Raw genomic sequence first — 16,579 nt, 5'->3', positions numbered from 1 at the left:
CTTTTCTCTCTGACATTATGAATAATATCCATTGCAGCCTCTCAGTGATCATATACAAGAGTTTTGCTTCTCATTCACAGATGAGAAAACTGAGGCCCACTGTCAAATCGCTGGTTTAGCAGGACTGGGGCAGGCCTCAGGACTCTGGCTTGTGGTTCACAGCAATCTTGCCCACACATCACTGCATAAGATGTGAAACATTTTTTTTCCTACCGGGAAACGTAAGCAGTCACGGTCGTGGTTGTTAATAAAACTGTGGGTGTTGTTACTTTTTGCCCCCCAACAGAGTAGAACCACATGACTTAGCTTTATGTATCACAAAATCCTATTTCACTATAAGATCTAGGGTGATTCCCCCATTCAACACTGTGCTTCTAGGTGTCCATATTACATAACACATTTCACAATCCAGTACACTGCCCAGAGAGTTCAAAAGAAATTAGGTGAATTAGCAGAGAAAACAAGAACGCATCACCTCAAATATTGACTTACGCACTCACACAGGTGTCCTTGCTTTATTTATTTTTTTTTTAATTTTTTTTTTAACGTTTATTTATTTTTGAGACAGAGAGAGACAGAGCGTGAACGGGGGAGGGTCACAGAGAGAGGGAGACACAGAATCCGAAACAGGCTCCAGGCTCTGAGTTGTCAGCACAGAGCCCGACGCGGGGCTCGAACCCACGGACCGTGAGATCGTGACCTGAGCCGAAGTTGGACGCTTAACCGACCGAGCCACCCAGGCGCCCCAGGTGTCCTTGCTTTATAGGTTAGCGCTGTCAGCTATTAAGAGCTGAAGTGCAATAAAAGAAAGATTCAGTTCCCATCCCTACTTCCCGTCCCGTGGAAGAATTTAGGACACTATTTGCTTAGGAAGTGAATTCTTCATTCCCCTGGATGCCTTTTGGGAATCTAAAATCTGCAGGGACTGTTTTTCCTGACACAAGACCAGTATCTGCAGGTCAAAGAACAATTGATAAGCCTATTTATCTTCCCAGAGACTTTGGCTGGTGCTTGCCGTCTTAAATTTTCCCAGTCAGCCTTACACAGCCTTGCCAACCCCCGGGGCCTTCCCTCCTGTCCTCCCTGGAGGGTTTTCTCTGCCTCCTCTTTGAGAGCCTCTGTGAATCTCTACCTTCACAGTTACCATTTTGTAAATAGACATGGGGCAGCGGGGGTATCTTTAAATAAACAGATGAATAAGGTCCCGGAACTGTCACCCCTTCTAATGACCTTTAGACGTGAGGGAAATACCTCAGCCTCAGAAGCCAAGAAGCGGGCCCTCAGAGATCTGGGGCGGTCCCCGTCTCAGCGCAGGGACTGGTGGTGGTCTAGGTGCACAGCTCAGGTGCTGAATAAATACAGAGCCTTCCGGGCACGTGGCATGAAGACTGAGTCTACTAGAGAAAATGGTGGAGCCCCAGAACTCTTGCCTGCTGACCTAGACTGTGGTGGAAACTGGCTACTCATTTATCCTCAAGCCCGGGGAAATTCAGTGCACAGTGTTCAAACAAGGGTTGAGTGAAAGGGGCTACAGGGAGGGAGTAGCAGTGGCTTACAGGTGACCTCCTTGACAAGGCCAATAGTAGGACCAATAGTGGGCCGGGTGGCTGGTTAGGGAGAAAGGGGGTTCATTAAGGACAGGGGTTCCTCGAAGGGCTGGTACCTGAAGGAGGGGCAGTCTAGGAAGAACCTCACTCCTGGCATCCCGCTGGAGTCCAAAGGCTTTAGAATTCTTCCTCTTTTTTTTTTTTTTAAGGTGTTGCTCTTTATACAGAGTGCAGAAATAAACCCATGCTTTTATGGTGAATTAATCTATAACAAATGAGGTGAGACTATGCGACTGGGAAAAGACAGTCTCTTCAACAAATACTGTGGGAAAACAAGACAACTACATGCAAAAGAATGAAATTGGACCACTTTCTTACACCATACACAAAAATGAAGTCAAAATGGATTAAAGACCTAAATGTGAGACCTGACACCACAAATACCTTAGAAGAAAACATAGGCTGTAATTTCTTTGACATTGGCCATAGGGACATTTTTTCTAGCTATATCTCTTCTGGAAAGGGAAACAAAAGCAAACTTAACTACTGGGACTACACCAAAATAAAAAGCTTTTGTACAATGAAGGAAACCTTTAACAAAACAAAAAGGCAGCCTCCTGAATGGGAGAAGATATTTGCAAATGATATATCTGATAAGGGGTTAATATCCAAAATATATAAAGAACTTAGATAACTTAACACCAAACCCCCCCAAATAACCCAATTAAAAAACAGGCAAAGGATCTGAACGAACATTTTTTCCAAAGAAGACATACAGACGGCCAACAGACACATGAAAAGATGCTCAACATCGTTAATCATCAGGGAAATGCAAATTAAAACCACAAGGAGATACCACTTTACACCTGTCAGAATTACTAAAATCAAAAGGACAAGAAATAACAAGTGTTGGCAAGGATGAAGAGAGAAAGGAACCCTTATGCACTGTTGGCGGGAATGCAAATTGGTACAGCCACTGTGGAAACCAGTATGGAGGTGCCTCAAAAAACTAAAAATAGAACTACTCTATGATCCAACTATGCCACTACTGGGTATTTACCCAAAGAAAATGAAAACATTAATTTGAAAAGATGCCTGCACTCCTGTGTTTGTCACAGCATCATTTACAATAGACAAGATATGGAAGCAACCCAAATGTCCATTGATAGACGAATAGATAAAGATGTGATGCGTGCGTGTGTGTGTGCGTGCACACACACACACACACACACACACACACTGGAATGTTACTCAACCATAAAAAAAAAAAAACATGAAATCTTGCCATTTGCAACAACATGGATGAACCTAGAGGGTATAATGCTAGGTGAGATCAGTCGGTCATAAAAAGGTAAATACCATATGATTCCATTCATATGTGGAATTTAAGAAACAAAACAAATGAACAAATAAAGAAAAAAGAAGAGACAGACTCTTAGATGCAGGGAACAAACTAGTGGTTACCAAAGGGAGGTGTTTGGGGGATGGGTGAAATAGATGAAGGGAATTATCTTGATGAGCCCTGAGAAATGCACAGAATTGTTGAATCATTGTATTGGCCACCTGAAACCAACATAAACTGTATGGTAATTACACTTAAATAAACTAAAGTTCAAATGTTACATTAAAAAAAAAAAAGGTGTTTCTTCTGGCCAACACATTAGTTATGCCAACAGTTGCGTTAGGCTGTTTGAATGATACACACCATACTCCAGATAATGATTACCTCTGTGGAGGGGCCACAGGAGAAAGGTGTCATTGAGATTTCATGTCCAAAACGTGGTGGTTGTTTTAGCAAATGTTTTGTTTTGGAGTAATTTTGAACTCACAGAAAAATCGCAAAGATAGTCCAGAGAGTTCCCATCCATGCTTCACCCAGTTTCTCTTAACGTCAGCATCATATCTAACCAGGGTACGTTTATCAAAACTGAGAAATTAACATTAGTACAACCAAGCATTATGGTTTATTCATTCAGATTTCATCAGTTTTCCATTAATGTCTTTGTTGTTGGGTCCGATCTGGGATACCACATTGCATTTAGCACAGTCGTACATTTTGTATCTTTTAGACGTCTGCAGAAACTACGGCAAATAATTTTTTTAAATTTTTTGATGTTTATTTATTTTTGAGTGTGAGTGGGGGAGGGGCAGAGAGTGAAGGAGACACAGGATCCAAAGCAGTCTCACCTGGGCTGTCAGCACAGAGGCTGACGCAGGGCTCGCAGTGCCCCAAGGGTTTCGCAGTGATGGGACAATACTGTGACAGTGTGGAGGATCCCAGCACAAGAGGGAGGAGCATGGATGCGTGGATCAAGATGCAGAGAAAGGGCACTCTGTACAATTCATTCTGGGAATACCTATAGTGTAGAGACCTGAAGCACTTTGCTTCCCCAGGGCTGAACTGGAAATTCCAGTACACTAACTAACTGGAACACAGCTTGGGCAACGTCTGAGGTCAGCTTTCATTCTCCGACATTGAGGCTCCCCTTCTTTCTTTTTTTAATTTACTCATTTAAGTGTACTCAGTACATTCACGATGTTGAATGGCCACCACCACCATCCAACTCCAGAACTTCCTCATCTTCCCCAACAGGAACTCTGTACCCATTCAATTATAATGCCCCCATTCTCCCCAACCCCAGCTCCTAGAAACCACCATTTTCCTTTCTATCTGTATGAAATTGTCTTTTCTAGTACCTCATATTAGTGGAATCATACAGTATTTGTCCCTTTGTGCCTGGCTTACAGAAAACTCTTTAGGGATAAATGGCTTATTCCTCCTGGAATCTAATGCCAATTAATTTAATGCCAGTTTAATATCATTTATATCAGATAAAAGATAAAAAGCCATTGTGGGTTTTTTTCTTTCCTCTCTCTCTTTTTTTTTTTTTTGGTCTGACCTATTATATCCGTCCTATTTCCCTTTTTGCATTGGTTACCAGGAATCTGGGCCAAATTCAGAGCCTAAATATCACAATCAGCTTATCTCAAGTAACTGGTTATAGTCACCCACTTACAGAGCCTCTATTGTAGTTTCAATCTTAAATTACCCTATATTTTATTATGTTTATGTTTGAAAACTATCCGGTGCCCTTTCAGAATTAGGCAGGATAGAAATTCTAAATACATGAAATTAATACCACACCTTCAGGAAGTTAACTCTTTCATGCTACTGGAGTCCCACCAAGTGCAATATCATCATAGAACAGAACTGCGCAGACTTTTCAAGGTGGAAGCATCTTGGGGTAAATCTAGCTTCTGTGTGTGTTGACTTAACTGACCTGTTTATCTGGCAAAATCAGGACTTCTAAGAGAGGATCGCTGCTACTGAAAAGGTGAATCAGGCATTTTGGCCTCTGCATCAACTTTCCAAGCGATCGATAGGACTCTGTGCATCAGAAGAACATTTAGCTAAATGGTGGCAGCCCATAAAGGTACTCGGTCTTCCAAAGGAATCATTTCCATCCTTAACAAGGGTCTCTAAGTTCGTAACATGGCCCAGATATGTTTTTCTCCAGAAAGCTTTCAGGAGGAAAACACTAATTTGTCCATCCAGTTGTGGGAGGTGATCACACCGTGGTAGAATTAAATAAGGCTGCGGACATCACGATAAACACAGGTCACAGTTGGAGAGGGATATCTTTAAGGTATCAGAATACTTTGGGACTTTTTTTGTGTTTCACAATGTGAAACAAGCTAACAAACCTTTCAAAGTTAAGAAGAATTTTCCTGGAGCCTTGATTATCTGTAGCATTCAGATGGCTTTCATGTTGGAACGATAAAGAACTTCCTTTCAGGCCCTTTGGCTCTTAGAGCTCCATTGGGTGTGTGTCCCGGAGTTACACTAGACCTGATGCAAGGATGGAAAATACAGGCATCTACACTCATTTCACTGTGAGTGGCTGGGAGAGTCACATGACCCAACAGTAATAGACATTACAGGGTGGAAATGCAATCACTCTTCATTGAAAAGATGTTTATCAAGGGCCTAACACATACATGGCACGTAACATATCACATCTTCTATGATGCACATCTTCTATGATGACTATATAAACATACATATATTGCACACACACACACACACACACACACACCCCATCAGCAGTCTAGGCTGTAGTTAAAAGCATGGAATTGGAAGTAAAACAGGCCTGAATTCAAGTGCTGGTGTCACCATTTAAAAGCAGTGCTAGCCCAGGATCTGGCTTAAATGCTCAATAAAAGGGAGTGATTTATCATCTTTATAGATACATACACATGAGTTTGGTAATAACAGTATTAACTCAGAAATCCATAATACATATGAGATTTAAAAGATGACAGCATTTAACAATATTTGTTCTTCCTGTCCAGGAGCATGGAATCTTTTTCTATTTGTTTGTGTCTTCTTCAATGTCTTTCATAAGCTTTCTATAGTTTTCAGTGTATAGATTTTTCACCTCTTTGGTTAGATTTATTCCTAGGTATTTTATGGTTTTTTGTGTAATTGTAAATGGGATCAATTCCTTGATCTCTCTTTCTGTTGTTTCATTGTTGGTGAATAGGAATGCAACCGATTTCTGTGCATTGATTTTATATCCTGAAACTTAGCAGTCTACATATTCAATGCAATCCCTATCAAAATAACACCAGCATTTTTCACAGAGCTAGAAAAAATAATCCTAAAATTTTTATGGAACCAGAAAAGACCCTGAATAAGCCAAAGCAATCTTGAAAAAGAAAACCAAAGCAGGAGGCATCACAATCCCAGACTTCAAGCTATACTACAAAGCTGTAATCATCAAGACAGTTTGGTACGGGCACAAGAACAGACACTCAGATCAATGGAACAGAACAGAGAACCCAGAAATGGACCCACAAATGTATGGCCAACTAATCTTTGACAAAGCAGGAAAGAATATCCAATGGAATAAAGACAGTCTCTTCACCAAGTGGTGCTGGGAAAACTGGACAGCAACGTGCAGAAAAATGAACCTGGACCACTTTCTTATACCATACACAAAAATAAACTCAAAATGGATGGAAGACCTAAATGTAAGACAGGAAGCCATCAATATCCTAGAAGAGAAAGCAGGCAAAACCCCCTTTGATCTTGGCCACAGTACCTTCTTACTCAACACGTCTCCGGAGGCAAGGGAAACAAAAGCAAAAACGAACTACTGGGACCTCATCAAAATAAAAATCTTCTTCACAGCGAAGGAAACAATCAGCAAAACTAAAAGGCAGCCAACAGAATGGGAGAAGATATTTGCAAACGACATATCAGATAAAGGGTTAGTATCCAAAATCTATCAAGAACTTATCAAACTCAACACCCAAAAAACAAATAATCCAGTGAAGAAAAGGGTAAAAGACATGAATAGACACTTCTCCTAAGAAGACATCCAGATGGCCAACCGACACATGAAAAAATACTCAACATCACTCATCATCGGGGAAATACAAATCAAAACTGCAATGAGATACCACCTGACACCTGTCAGAATGGCCAACATGAACAACTCAGGCAACAACAGATGTTGGCGAGGATGCGGAGAAAGAGGATCTCTTTTGCATTGTTGGTGGGAATGCAAGCTGGTGAAGCCACTCTGGAAAACAGTATGGAGGTTCCTTGAAAAACTAAAAATAGAACTACCCTATGACCCAACAATTGCACTGCTAGGTATTTATCCAAGGGATACAGGTGAGCTGTTTCGAAGGGACACAGGCATCCCCGTGTTTATAGCAGCACTATCAGCAATAGCCAAAGTATGGAAAGAGCCCAAATGTCCTTCGATGGATGAATGGATATAGATGTGGTATACACACACACACACACACACACACACACACACACACACACACAATGGAGTATTACTCGGCAATCAAAAAGAATGAAATCTTGCCATTTGCAACTACGTGGACAGAACTAGAGGGTATTATGCTAAGTGAAATTAGTCAGAGAAAGACAACTATCATATGACTTCACTCATATGAGGACTTTAAGATACTAAACAGATGAATATAAGGGAAGGGAAGCAAAAATCATATAAAAACAGGGAAGGGGACAAAACATAAGAGACCTAAACATGGAGAACAAACAGAAGGTTACTGGAGGGGTTGTGGGAGGGGGGATGGGCTAAATGGATAAGGGGCATTAAGGCCTCTACTCCTGAAATCATTGTTGTACTATATGCTAACTAATTTGGATGTAGATTTAAAAAAAATACAAAAATACGAAAATAAAAGGTGACAGCATTTAAAAAATGTTTATTTATTTATTTTGAGAGAGAGAGAGAGAGTATGGGAGCATGAGTAGGGGAGGGGCAGAGGGAGAGGGAGGGAGAGAATCCCAAGCAAGCTCCAAGATGTCAGCACAGTGCCCCATACAGTTGATCATGAATCATGAGACTGTGACCTGAGCCAAAATCAATGCTTCACTGACTGAGCCATCCAGGCACCCGAAATGACAGCAGTTTTTAATAAAAACTTTAAACAAGAAATGATAGCAGATTTAAAAAGGAGAGAGACAGATGTCAGCACAAAGGAAGGGCAGAAATCGACACCACCAATTTGGTGAAAGTTTGCAACCAGAGGGTTAGTGACAGTGGCTGGACGCAGGACTCTCATTCTCAGGTTGAGCTCCAAAGACTGCAGAATTCTCGAACGAAGAGTAATGACGATCCTCACGGGGACAAACTTAGGCCCTCCTCCTCTGCAGGACCATCAGGGCGCTGTGACTCATTGGAGTCACCACGGAATCACTAACTGGAAATCCTTGCTGCAGCTATACTGCAAAGGAATTGGACTTGATTTGCCAGATTCCCCATGTGATGCAAGGGTGGCCACCTGCCAAAGAGCCAGAGGGAGAGAGGGCCACTCGCTTTCCTGGCAACACAGAGATTGCCTAGCTCCATCACCCAAGGCAAGAGCGGCGTAGGGCAAACGGGCAGCCATTCCCGATGACGATTCGGCTTTGATCAGAGTAGCTATAGTGCCAGAGTGTTCGGTGCATTGCCTGTTTCGGCAGCTCATCCCTTCTTCCGTGGGAAGGTTGTGTTCTGAGGTTCTTGTGGTACGTGAAGTTATTGCCTTCACCATCTGCTCCTGTATCTTCCTCCCGGTGACATCAGACAGTGCGGCAGGGTTTGCCTTCGCCGTCTATCAGGCTGTTTGACTCAACTGCGTGCATTCTTATAATGCCAGGAGAATGATCCTCCCCTAAGTCAGCTGAACGGAAGCCAGAAGTTCACGGCAAACAAGCGACTCAGCTCGCCTAACAGCATGGAGGAGACCAGTTTCACTGCAGCTAACAGAGTAGATGGTTGCTAATTAGCCTGCGGTGTGACTACCAAAGGGACAAGTCCCCTGCTCACCCGAAGAAGGGAATCACTGTGCAGGTAGGTTAACACGTTTCTGAGGCTTCCCAGGGCCAGCTAAGAGTGTGAGCTGCTTTGGTGGGCCGGCTGGGGACAGGCGGAGAACTTTAGAGCCACTGGGGAAGGTGATTAGCAGATGGCTGCTGGCAGTGCTTGTGCTCTCAGGAGCTGGTTCCTACGGGCTGCTTGCTCAGAGAGGCTGGAGACTGTGCGGAAAGGAAGGCCAACGAAGATACTCCTCTGCGGTGGGGTGAGCCAAAGACCCTCACTAGAAAGACTGCAGCTCTGATTCTTGGAGGCCAGCAAACTGAGATTGTTTGGGGCATGGAGTAGTTACAAAGGCTCCTTTAAGAAACGGGTGCTGGTGGATTTTCAGGTGCGTCAAATGCAGCAATCCCCGAGTGCGCTCATTCTCTCCCTCGCTGCTGTCCAACCTTCAGCCTCTATCGTATTCCTAACCTATGCTAGGGAGATTTCAAGTCCCTCCCTGCCCCCCACCCCCACCCCATCTTGGAGGCCAGAGACTGGTCTGTGAGGAAGAAGGAGTGAGCACAGAGCTGAGGATCGGAGTGGGGTATCATGAAGGGACAAGTAAGAAATCCCACGGCTGGAGTCGTGGGGGGAGGGGAAGGCTGGATGGGACTCGCAGGAAAGCCAAGAGGAGCCCCGGTGCCCACCCAACTGGGAGGGGGCTGAGGACAGCGTGGAAGTCCGGATTTTAGAGATTGGGAGGTAAGAACGAGCCCCGGTTACCATCACGATTGGCAGGGTCTTGAGCAACTGTTCTGGGCCAGGGGACCTGGAGTGCGTGTGGGTGGGTCAGCCTGGCTGGGGGTATGGATGAAGCCATGCGTGGAGCCTGGGAGCTACCCTCCGCTCCATAAGCCTCCTCTCTCCCCACCTCTCTGTGGTTCCCATGTCCTCTCCAAATGCCCCTCCCCACCCACCCCCCCCCCCCCCCACACACATCCTCCCAGCTGGGCCCTCCTGATCTCTCCCTTGGGCTCTCGGAAGTTTCCCCACCAGAGTCCCTGCTTCTAATCTCTTCCCCCTCCAATCCACTCCTCACACTACTGCCAAACATTATCTTTCTACAATGTAAGCTCGGTCACGTCTCCAAGCTTAAACAGAGGAGTCCAGTGGTTTCCCACTGCCTGCAGAATAAAGCCCAAACATCTTGCAGGGCACGCGGGAGTGTTTAAGATTCTGCCCCCACACTCTGCCACCGAGGCTTTATCTGCTGTAACTTACCTGCAAGTACCCAGGCACCTGGATTATTTGCTGTTCCTTGAATATGACCTTGTAATGGCTTTATTACTTCCTGGCGTTATTCCCTCAGCCCGGAGTACATTTTTCTTCTGTCCTACCTAGCGCACCTCTCCGCGTCTTTCAAGACAAAGCCATGTGCTCTGAGAAGCCGTTTCCATCCCTCTCCCTCCAGATCAGGGTTAATTGTTCCGTCTCCCGGTATGTGTGCATGTGTGCGAGTGTGAGATAAACTACATATAACACAAAATTTACCATTTTTACCATTTTAAGGGTAGAGTTCTGTGGCATTAAGTACATTCACATGGTTGTGCAGCCGTCATCCCATCCATCTCCCGAAATTTTTGTCATCCCCAACTAAAACTCTGTCCCCATGAAACACTGACTCTCCGTTATCCCCTCAGCCTCTGGCAGGGGGAACTCTGCTTTCCGTCTCTATGAATTTAACTATACTAGGTGTCTCATAGAAGTGGAATCATACAAAACATTTCCCTTTATGACTGGCTTATTTCACTTGGCAAGATGTCCTCAAGGTTCATCCATGTCATAGCCTGGGTCAGAACTTCCTTTTTTAAAAAAATTTTTTTTTAACGTTTATGTATTTTTGAGACAGAGAGAGACAGAGCATGAATGGGGGAGGGTCAGAGAGAGAGGGAGACACAGAATCTGAAACAGGCTCCAGGCTCTGAGTGGTCAGCACAGAGCCTGATGCGGGGCTCGAACTCATGGACCGTGAGATCATGACCTGAGCCAAAGTCAGACGCTCAACCGACTGAGCCACCCAGGCGCCCCAGAACTTCCTTTTTAAGGCTGCATACTATTCCATTGTGTGGATACACTACATTTTGCTTATCCCTTCATTCATCCAGGATACTTGGGTTGCTCTGCTTATTAATTACTGTGACTACTGCCGGTATGAACATCAGTGTTACAAATATATATATTCCAGTCCCTGCTTTCAGTTCTCGGAATATACGCCTAGAGGTGGAATTGCTGGAACATATGATGATTCTAACACGTATTCTTTCTTCCTCAAAGGTAATTGTGCATGGCAGGTGTTCACCTTCAATATGGCCGTGTAGCCACATATACATTCCCTTGGAGTAATGTTAGATGATTAAAGCACAGCAAAGACACCGAAAAGAATATTTGACTCTGCCCTGCAGCAAAATGTTTCCCACGTAGAGAAGTTACAAACCCCTTGAAATGTGAAAGTGCTAATAACATGTGAACTCTAAAATTAGACTCTGGCGAGCTGCTTCTTGAAAGAAAATGCTTTCAAGAAATCCACTTAGTATGTTTTGTCGTTATTACTTGGTTGTGACCTGCTTGGGAATTTAGAGGCCAGAATCCTGTGTTCCAGCCCTGCCCCGCCCCCTTCGGTGAGTGACTAGTTCTTTAGGCTCTAATTTCACCATCAGTAGAATAGCAAATGTCCCTGTCCATTCAGGAGAAAAGAGCAATTCAAATGAAAGCGTGCTGGTAACCTCAAAACCAACCAACAAACCAACAAAGATCATCTGAATTATCATAGCAATTGGCACCCCATGCATCCTGGGGCATTTTTAGCAGGCCTAAATGGTCAGTTGGATTCATATTCATCTCTCAAAGGAAGCTACGTGGAATCCTTTAAAGGGTAGAGCACAGTGAGACGTGATCATTCCTACTCAGATTAAAAAAAGAATCTTTGAGTAGAAAGAATTACAGGGACGTTTGAGGGGTATCTGATAGGAAAGTGGCTGGCAGGATTTTAAAATGTGACAGTTGAAGAGAAAATTTTTTGTGTAATTACAGAATAGGCACCGATAAAGAAAGCCCTGAGCCAAGATTATAAAAAATTCTTTAAAAAATACTCTCGGTAAAATTAGATGGGAAGGCCTATATAGCATGTGTGCGTTCCATCGGGGCAGAATTGGCAGGAGTATTTATGAACACCGGCAGGTAGAATACTTTACCCTACTTTGCATAGCTATTTCTGGCCTGTAATAGCAGTTGCCAAAGACATGTTTAGAGCCACTGTTAAGATGCGGGTGCCAAATTATGACACGTCGACTGCGTCATAAATCAACACAGTTCTTGCCTTCAAAGAACTGGCCACTGAAGTTACTTTCAGATCTTACCAACTATATCCCTCTCTTCCGTGTTTTCAGAAAGACTTCTCCGGAAGGGAAGGGACCATAAGGCAAGACTCCTGATTTTTTTCCCCACATAGACGGGTAAATGAACATTGAGTGGGATGTAGTCTCCTTCCTCCGTTCCTCCTACTTCATTCCCTGAAATTGAAGCCGTGGCCGGTTCAAAGATTACCTGTTTGGAACGATTACAGGATTCGGGTGATGCAATCAATCACTTGTGTATACAAGATAGAAGGCACACTGCTGTGTGATTTAACTAATAGCAGTTAAATCAAAGGGGAAAAACTGAGATGGTAGTTCTTCTGAAGCATTTCTGCTGACAATTAAGATCCATTTTCAGGGCTTTCAGTTTATGGGTCTGTATTTCTCTATTCTAGAGAGCTCAGAAAGGGCCCGGAACATAGAAAGGAATTTAGTATGAAATAAGGGTTGCATTTCTAATTAGAGGGGAAAAGATAAGGGCAATGCCTGGTGTTGAAACAAGAAATCATCAGGGCGCCTGGGTGGCTCAGTCAGTTAAGCGTCTGCCTTTGGCTCTGGTTATGAGCTTGTGGTTTGTGAGTTTGAGCCCTGCATCGGGCCCTCTGCTATCAGGGTAGAGCCCACTTTGGACCCTCTGTCCCCCTCTTCCTTTGCCCCTCCCCCGTGCTCTCTCTCCCTCTCAAAAATAATAAGTAAACTTAAAGAAAATAAAGCAAGAGACTATCCATTCGGAGGCAAATGTTTTGTTCCCGTTCTCGTTCCCTTTAAATGGCGTCTTTTGCACTAATTCTCAGGCACCTGGTTGGGGAGCCAGTAACCAGAGGCCGCGCACATAGGGTGACTTTCCACGGCACTTGAGGTGAAGGTCGCTGGCACACAAGCATTTCCCACCCCCTTGGTGAAACCAGTCCCCGGGGGCCAAGGATTCTTCTTATTGTCAAAGACAGCTCTATTATATGTGACTGGAATTTATCAGATTTCAGGAAATCCCCACATACCCGCAAGGGCATTCTCCCCCGTGGCGAATGTTCTCTTTGTCTTTGTGGAGAGACAGCCGAGGTGGGTGGGATAGCTGCTCACCCGGTGGCTGCATCCGTGTGTGAAGAACTCAGGCCACTAGATTGGCTAAGCTGGGCATGATAGATGGCAGGTGCAGGGCTCAAAACCACGTTTCCAACCATGAGCGGAGGTACACCTGCCAGTAAGGACAGTGTGGTCTGTATCCCATCAGGAAACCCTTGCTCTGCATTAGACCCAATTATCAGTCAGCAGCGGAGTTCCAGAAATGGTATAAGCTGGGCAGGAAACCAGTCAGGAGAGGTTATCCTAAGGGGTGAGCGACCCTAAGATGATGCTTTATGCTACACTTCCTGGTCATCTGTTATTCTGATTTGGTTGACCTTGCATTCTTGGCTGCTGCTTTTAATGTCTGGAGAAGAAACCCGTACTGCATGAACAGCAATAACAGAAGCAGGGCTGTGATCCCGATTTTTATTGTTGGTTCCTGGTGTCTGGTTCTTTGAGAGAGTGTGTCTGATGTTGGGGGAGGGGGGTTAAGATGGAAAGGGGGGAATCTTTCAGAAATCACAGAATCCAGGAGAATCTGAGTCAAGTAGCAGCTTGCACAGTGGCCACATTGGGGCAGAGTCACTTGCCATAAAGTCACTTACCCCTCGCCCGGGGAGGCAATGCGTTTTGGTGAGACCCTCTCCTGACTAGGAATCCTCATCTAGCCGAAGGCTGAGTTTTCCTGCTCCTGGGATGTTGCCTTGGGGGTTTTCCGACTAAACTATTCTACCATGCCAACACATGTGAAGTGATGCGATGATATTTTTTAAATTATGGATAAAAATCCAGAAGATTGGGTCATTCAATGGGCCCAGATATTTTTAAGTACTTGCTTATTTAAGGTCTTTTGCAGTTCACAAAGATGCTTTAATATGTCTTACCTGACAAACGGTTTTCTCAGATTCCTAGACTCTAGACATACCTTGCCTGCATTTTCTATTTCAGTGCTTGATTTTCCAACATAAGGTCTGCAGTTTTCCCCCCAATGTTATTGTGTATTTTGGACCCCTCTTCTGTATCAGATGTTGTACTTCCAAACAGATCATACACTTTCTTTTCTTTTTAAAAAATTTTTTAAAAATGCTTATTTATTTTTGAGAGAGAGAGAGCGCAAATGGGGGGAGGGGAGAGCAGGGAGAGAGGGAGACACAGAATCCGAAAAAGGCTCCAGGCTCTGAGCTGTCAGCATAGAGCCCAACGTGGGGCTCGAACCCACCAACCGTGAGATCATGACCGGAGCCGAAGTCGGACAGCTCAATAGACTGAGCCACCCGGGCGCCCCCCATATGTTTCCTTTTCAATAATATGGCACACGTGGGCTGCATCTATACTGCTGAGTGAAACCGCTTTCGCAGAACTTTGCTCTTGGAATAGTTGCGTTAAAAACACAAGACCTGACCACAAGTTAAGGGTTTCTGAAATGGATTCTACGTTCCCACAGGGCCCTACGGTCCCCGCATGGCTCTGACGTCAGCCCAAGCTGGTCAGGGAGAAGGGTTTTTGCTTCCCTTCAAGACTCCAGGCAAACGTTTGATGAAGTGGTCTCACTATGCCCCCGCTGACACACAAAGATGCTTTAATATGTCTTACCTGACAAACGGTTTGCAGGCCCCGGCAGGCCCCACCGCATGACGCAAATATTCACGGGGCCACTCTGTTTTCTCTGATGCGACCATGTGGTTGCATGGATACGAAAATAGTGCTGCCCGGGACCAGGGATTCTACGCAAACAGGCTCTTCCAGTTTTAATCGCAGGTGCCTTTAAAACATCTTTGAAATTTCAGGACTATAGAAACGTCGAGGATGCCGGTGGGGAACAAATTCGAATATCAGACACTATGCTGTCTGATCCCTACCATCATCCCTTCCCTTCTGCGACCCAGGTTTTGTTATTAGAGGAGCTTGTGTGCCAACTCACCCGGAATACCCTTCCCTCACTCAAGCAAATCTATTCCTGGAGGTCCCACCGGGACCCCCCACATCTGCCACTGTCTGAATCCCATAGGTAAACATAGCTTAGGCTTAAGGTGAGTCCACACTACGTTGATATTCAGTTCTGATTCCAAATATGTGACAGTGCTACTCCTCTCAGGTTGGTTTACATGATGAACGGGGGAAATGAGCATGTGACTTTTACAAATGTGATTTCTCTTTGCGTAAAACAGAGCTCTGCTGGCAAACAAGAGTCCACGTCAGAATGCACACAGATATAGAATACTCTGAGATTCCAGGCACGAAAATCAGGATTTGAATTCAATCTCCTAAAGTATAAAAGACACATAACTGGGGCACCTGGGTGACTCAGTCGCTTAGGAGTCTGACTTCAGCTCAGGCCATGATCTCCCGGTTTGTGGGTTTAAGCCCCTCATCAGGTTCTGTGCTGACATCTCAGAGCCTGGAGCTTGCTTTGGATTCTATGTCTCCCTCTCTCCCTGCCTTTCTCACTCTCAAAAATAAATATTAAAAAAATTAAAAAAAAAAGACATATAACTTCTCACAACTGTTGACCATGTGACTTGACTATAGGTCACAGAAAATTTTCCCAGCTACTTGTATTCTTCTGTATCTTTCCCTTATTTATTCAAAAATTTTATTGAGCAGCTTCTATCTGCTCACAATGAACACAAAAAGATAGAATGCAGTCGTCACAACGTAATAAATTCAAAGTATATTTGAAAACACAAACAGATAACAAAAATAACAATAGTTAAGGGGAGGTAGAGAAGTTGAGGAAAACTATCTGAGATTGGTCTGGCTTGTCTGTCACACTCTCTTGCATTACACTTCCCTTTTCGGCAGATAAAAGAGAAAAAATATATACTTTAATTTATATCTTAATTTATAATTACCAAGTGCCTCTTGTACATTCAGTACAGCCTTATGTTAGCATAGGACGAAGACTCATTTAGATACCAAAGCAGTCGGGTGGGGCATGGCTCCTTCCATCCGCATGATGTAGCAACATCCTGGCGTAGGGTAAGCCTTTCTCCTTTGGTGTCTGGTCCTCATTAAAGCAGACCCTTCACCAGCCACCATGGAGAGTCGGCACGACCTGTTATTATCGTGATGATAACATCCCACTAACTGCCACCCATTAGGCCCAAGATATTTATTTGCCCCACAAGAGTTTAACCTATGTTTTGAGGTTCTGCAAGAAGTGATTGAGCATTGTAGGCAATAGGGAACATGGCTTAGTTTAAAATGACCAGGATGAGGGGCGCCT

General features: G+C 44.3%; 1 protein-coding gene and 1 long non-coding RNA gene across 2 annotated transcripts in view; one reads left to right on the top strand and one right to left on the bottom strand.

Annotated features, from left to right (window-relative positions):
• Positions 1-7,784: 7,784 nt before the first annotated feature.
• Positions 7,785-12,452, bottom strand: LOC128779100 (uncharacterized). Its single transcript, XR_008425040.1, has 2 exons — positions 12,292-12,452; positions 7,785-9,111 (listed from the first exon to the last, which is right to left on the bottom strand). It is a non-coding gene; the product is annotated as an uncharacterized LOC128779100 (long non-coding RNA).
• The window catches only part of LYST (lysosomal trafficking regulator), a 191,116-nt gene continuing 182,988 nt past the window's right edge, over positions 8,452-16,579 (top strand). The window contains exon 1 of the mRNA XM_053910211.1: positions 8,452-8,926. The gene's annotated coding sequence lies outside the window, so the exon portion shown is untranslated. The remainder of the gene's footprint in view (positions 8,927-16,579) is intronic.

The sequence above is a fragment of the Panthera pardus genome, unplaced genomic scaffold, assembly GCF_024362965.1.
Source record: "Panthera pardus isolate Hobbes unplaced genomic scaffold, ASM2436296v1 HiC_scaffold_22, whole genome shotgun sequence".
In the NCBI taxonomy this organism is placed as follows: domain Eukaryota; kingdom Metazoa; phylum Chordata; class Mammalia; order Carnivora; family Felidae; genus Panthera; species Panthera pardus.
This window is presented reverse-complemented; position numbering and strand designations above follow the sequence as displayed.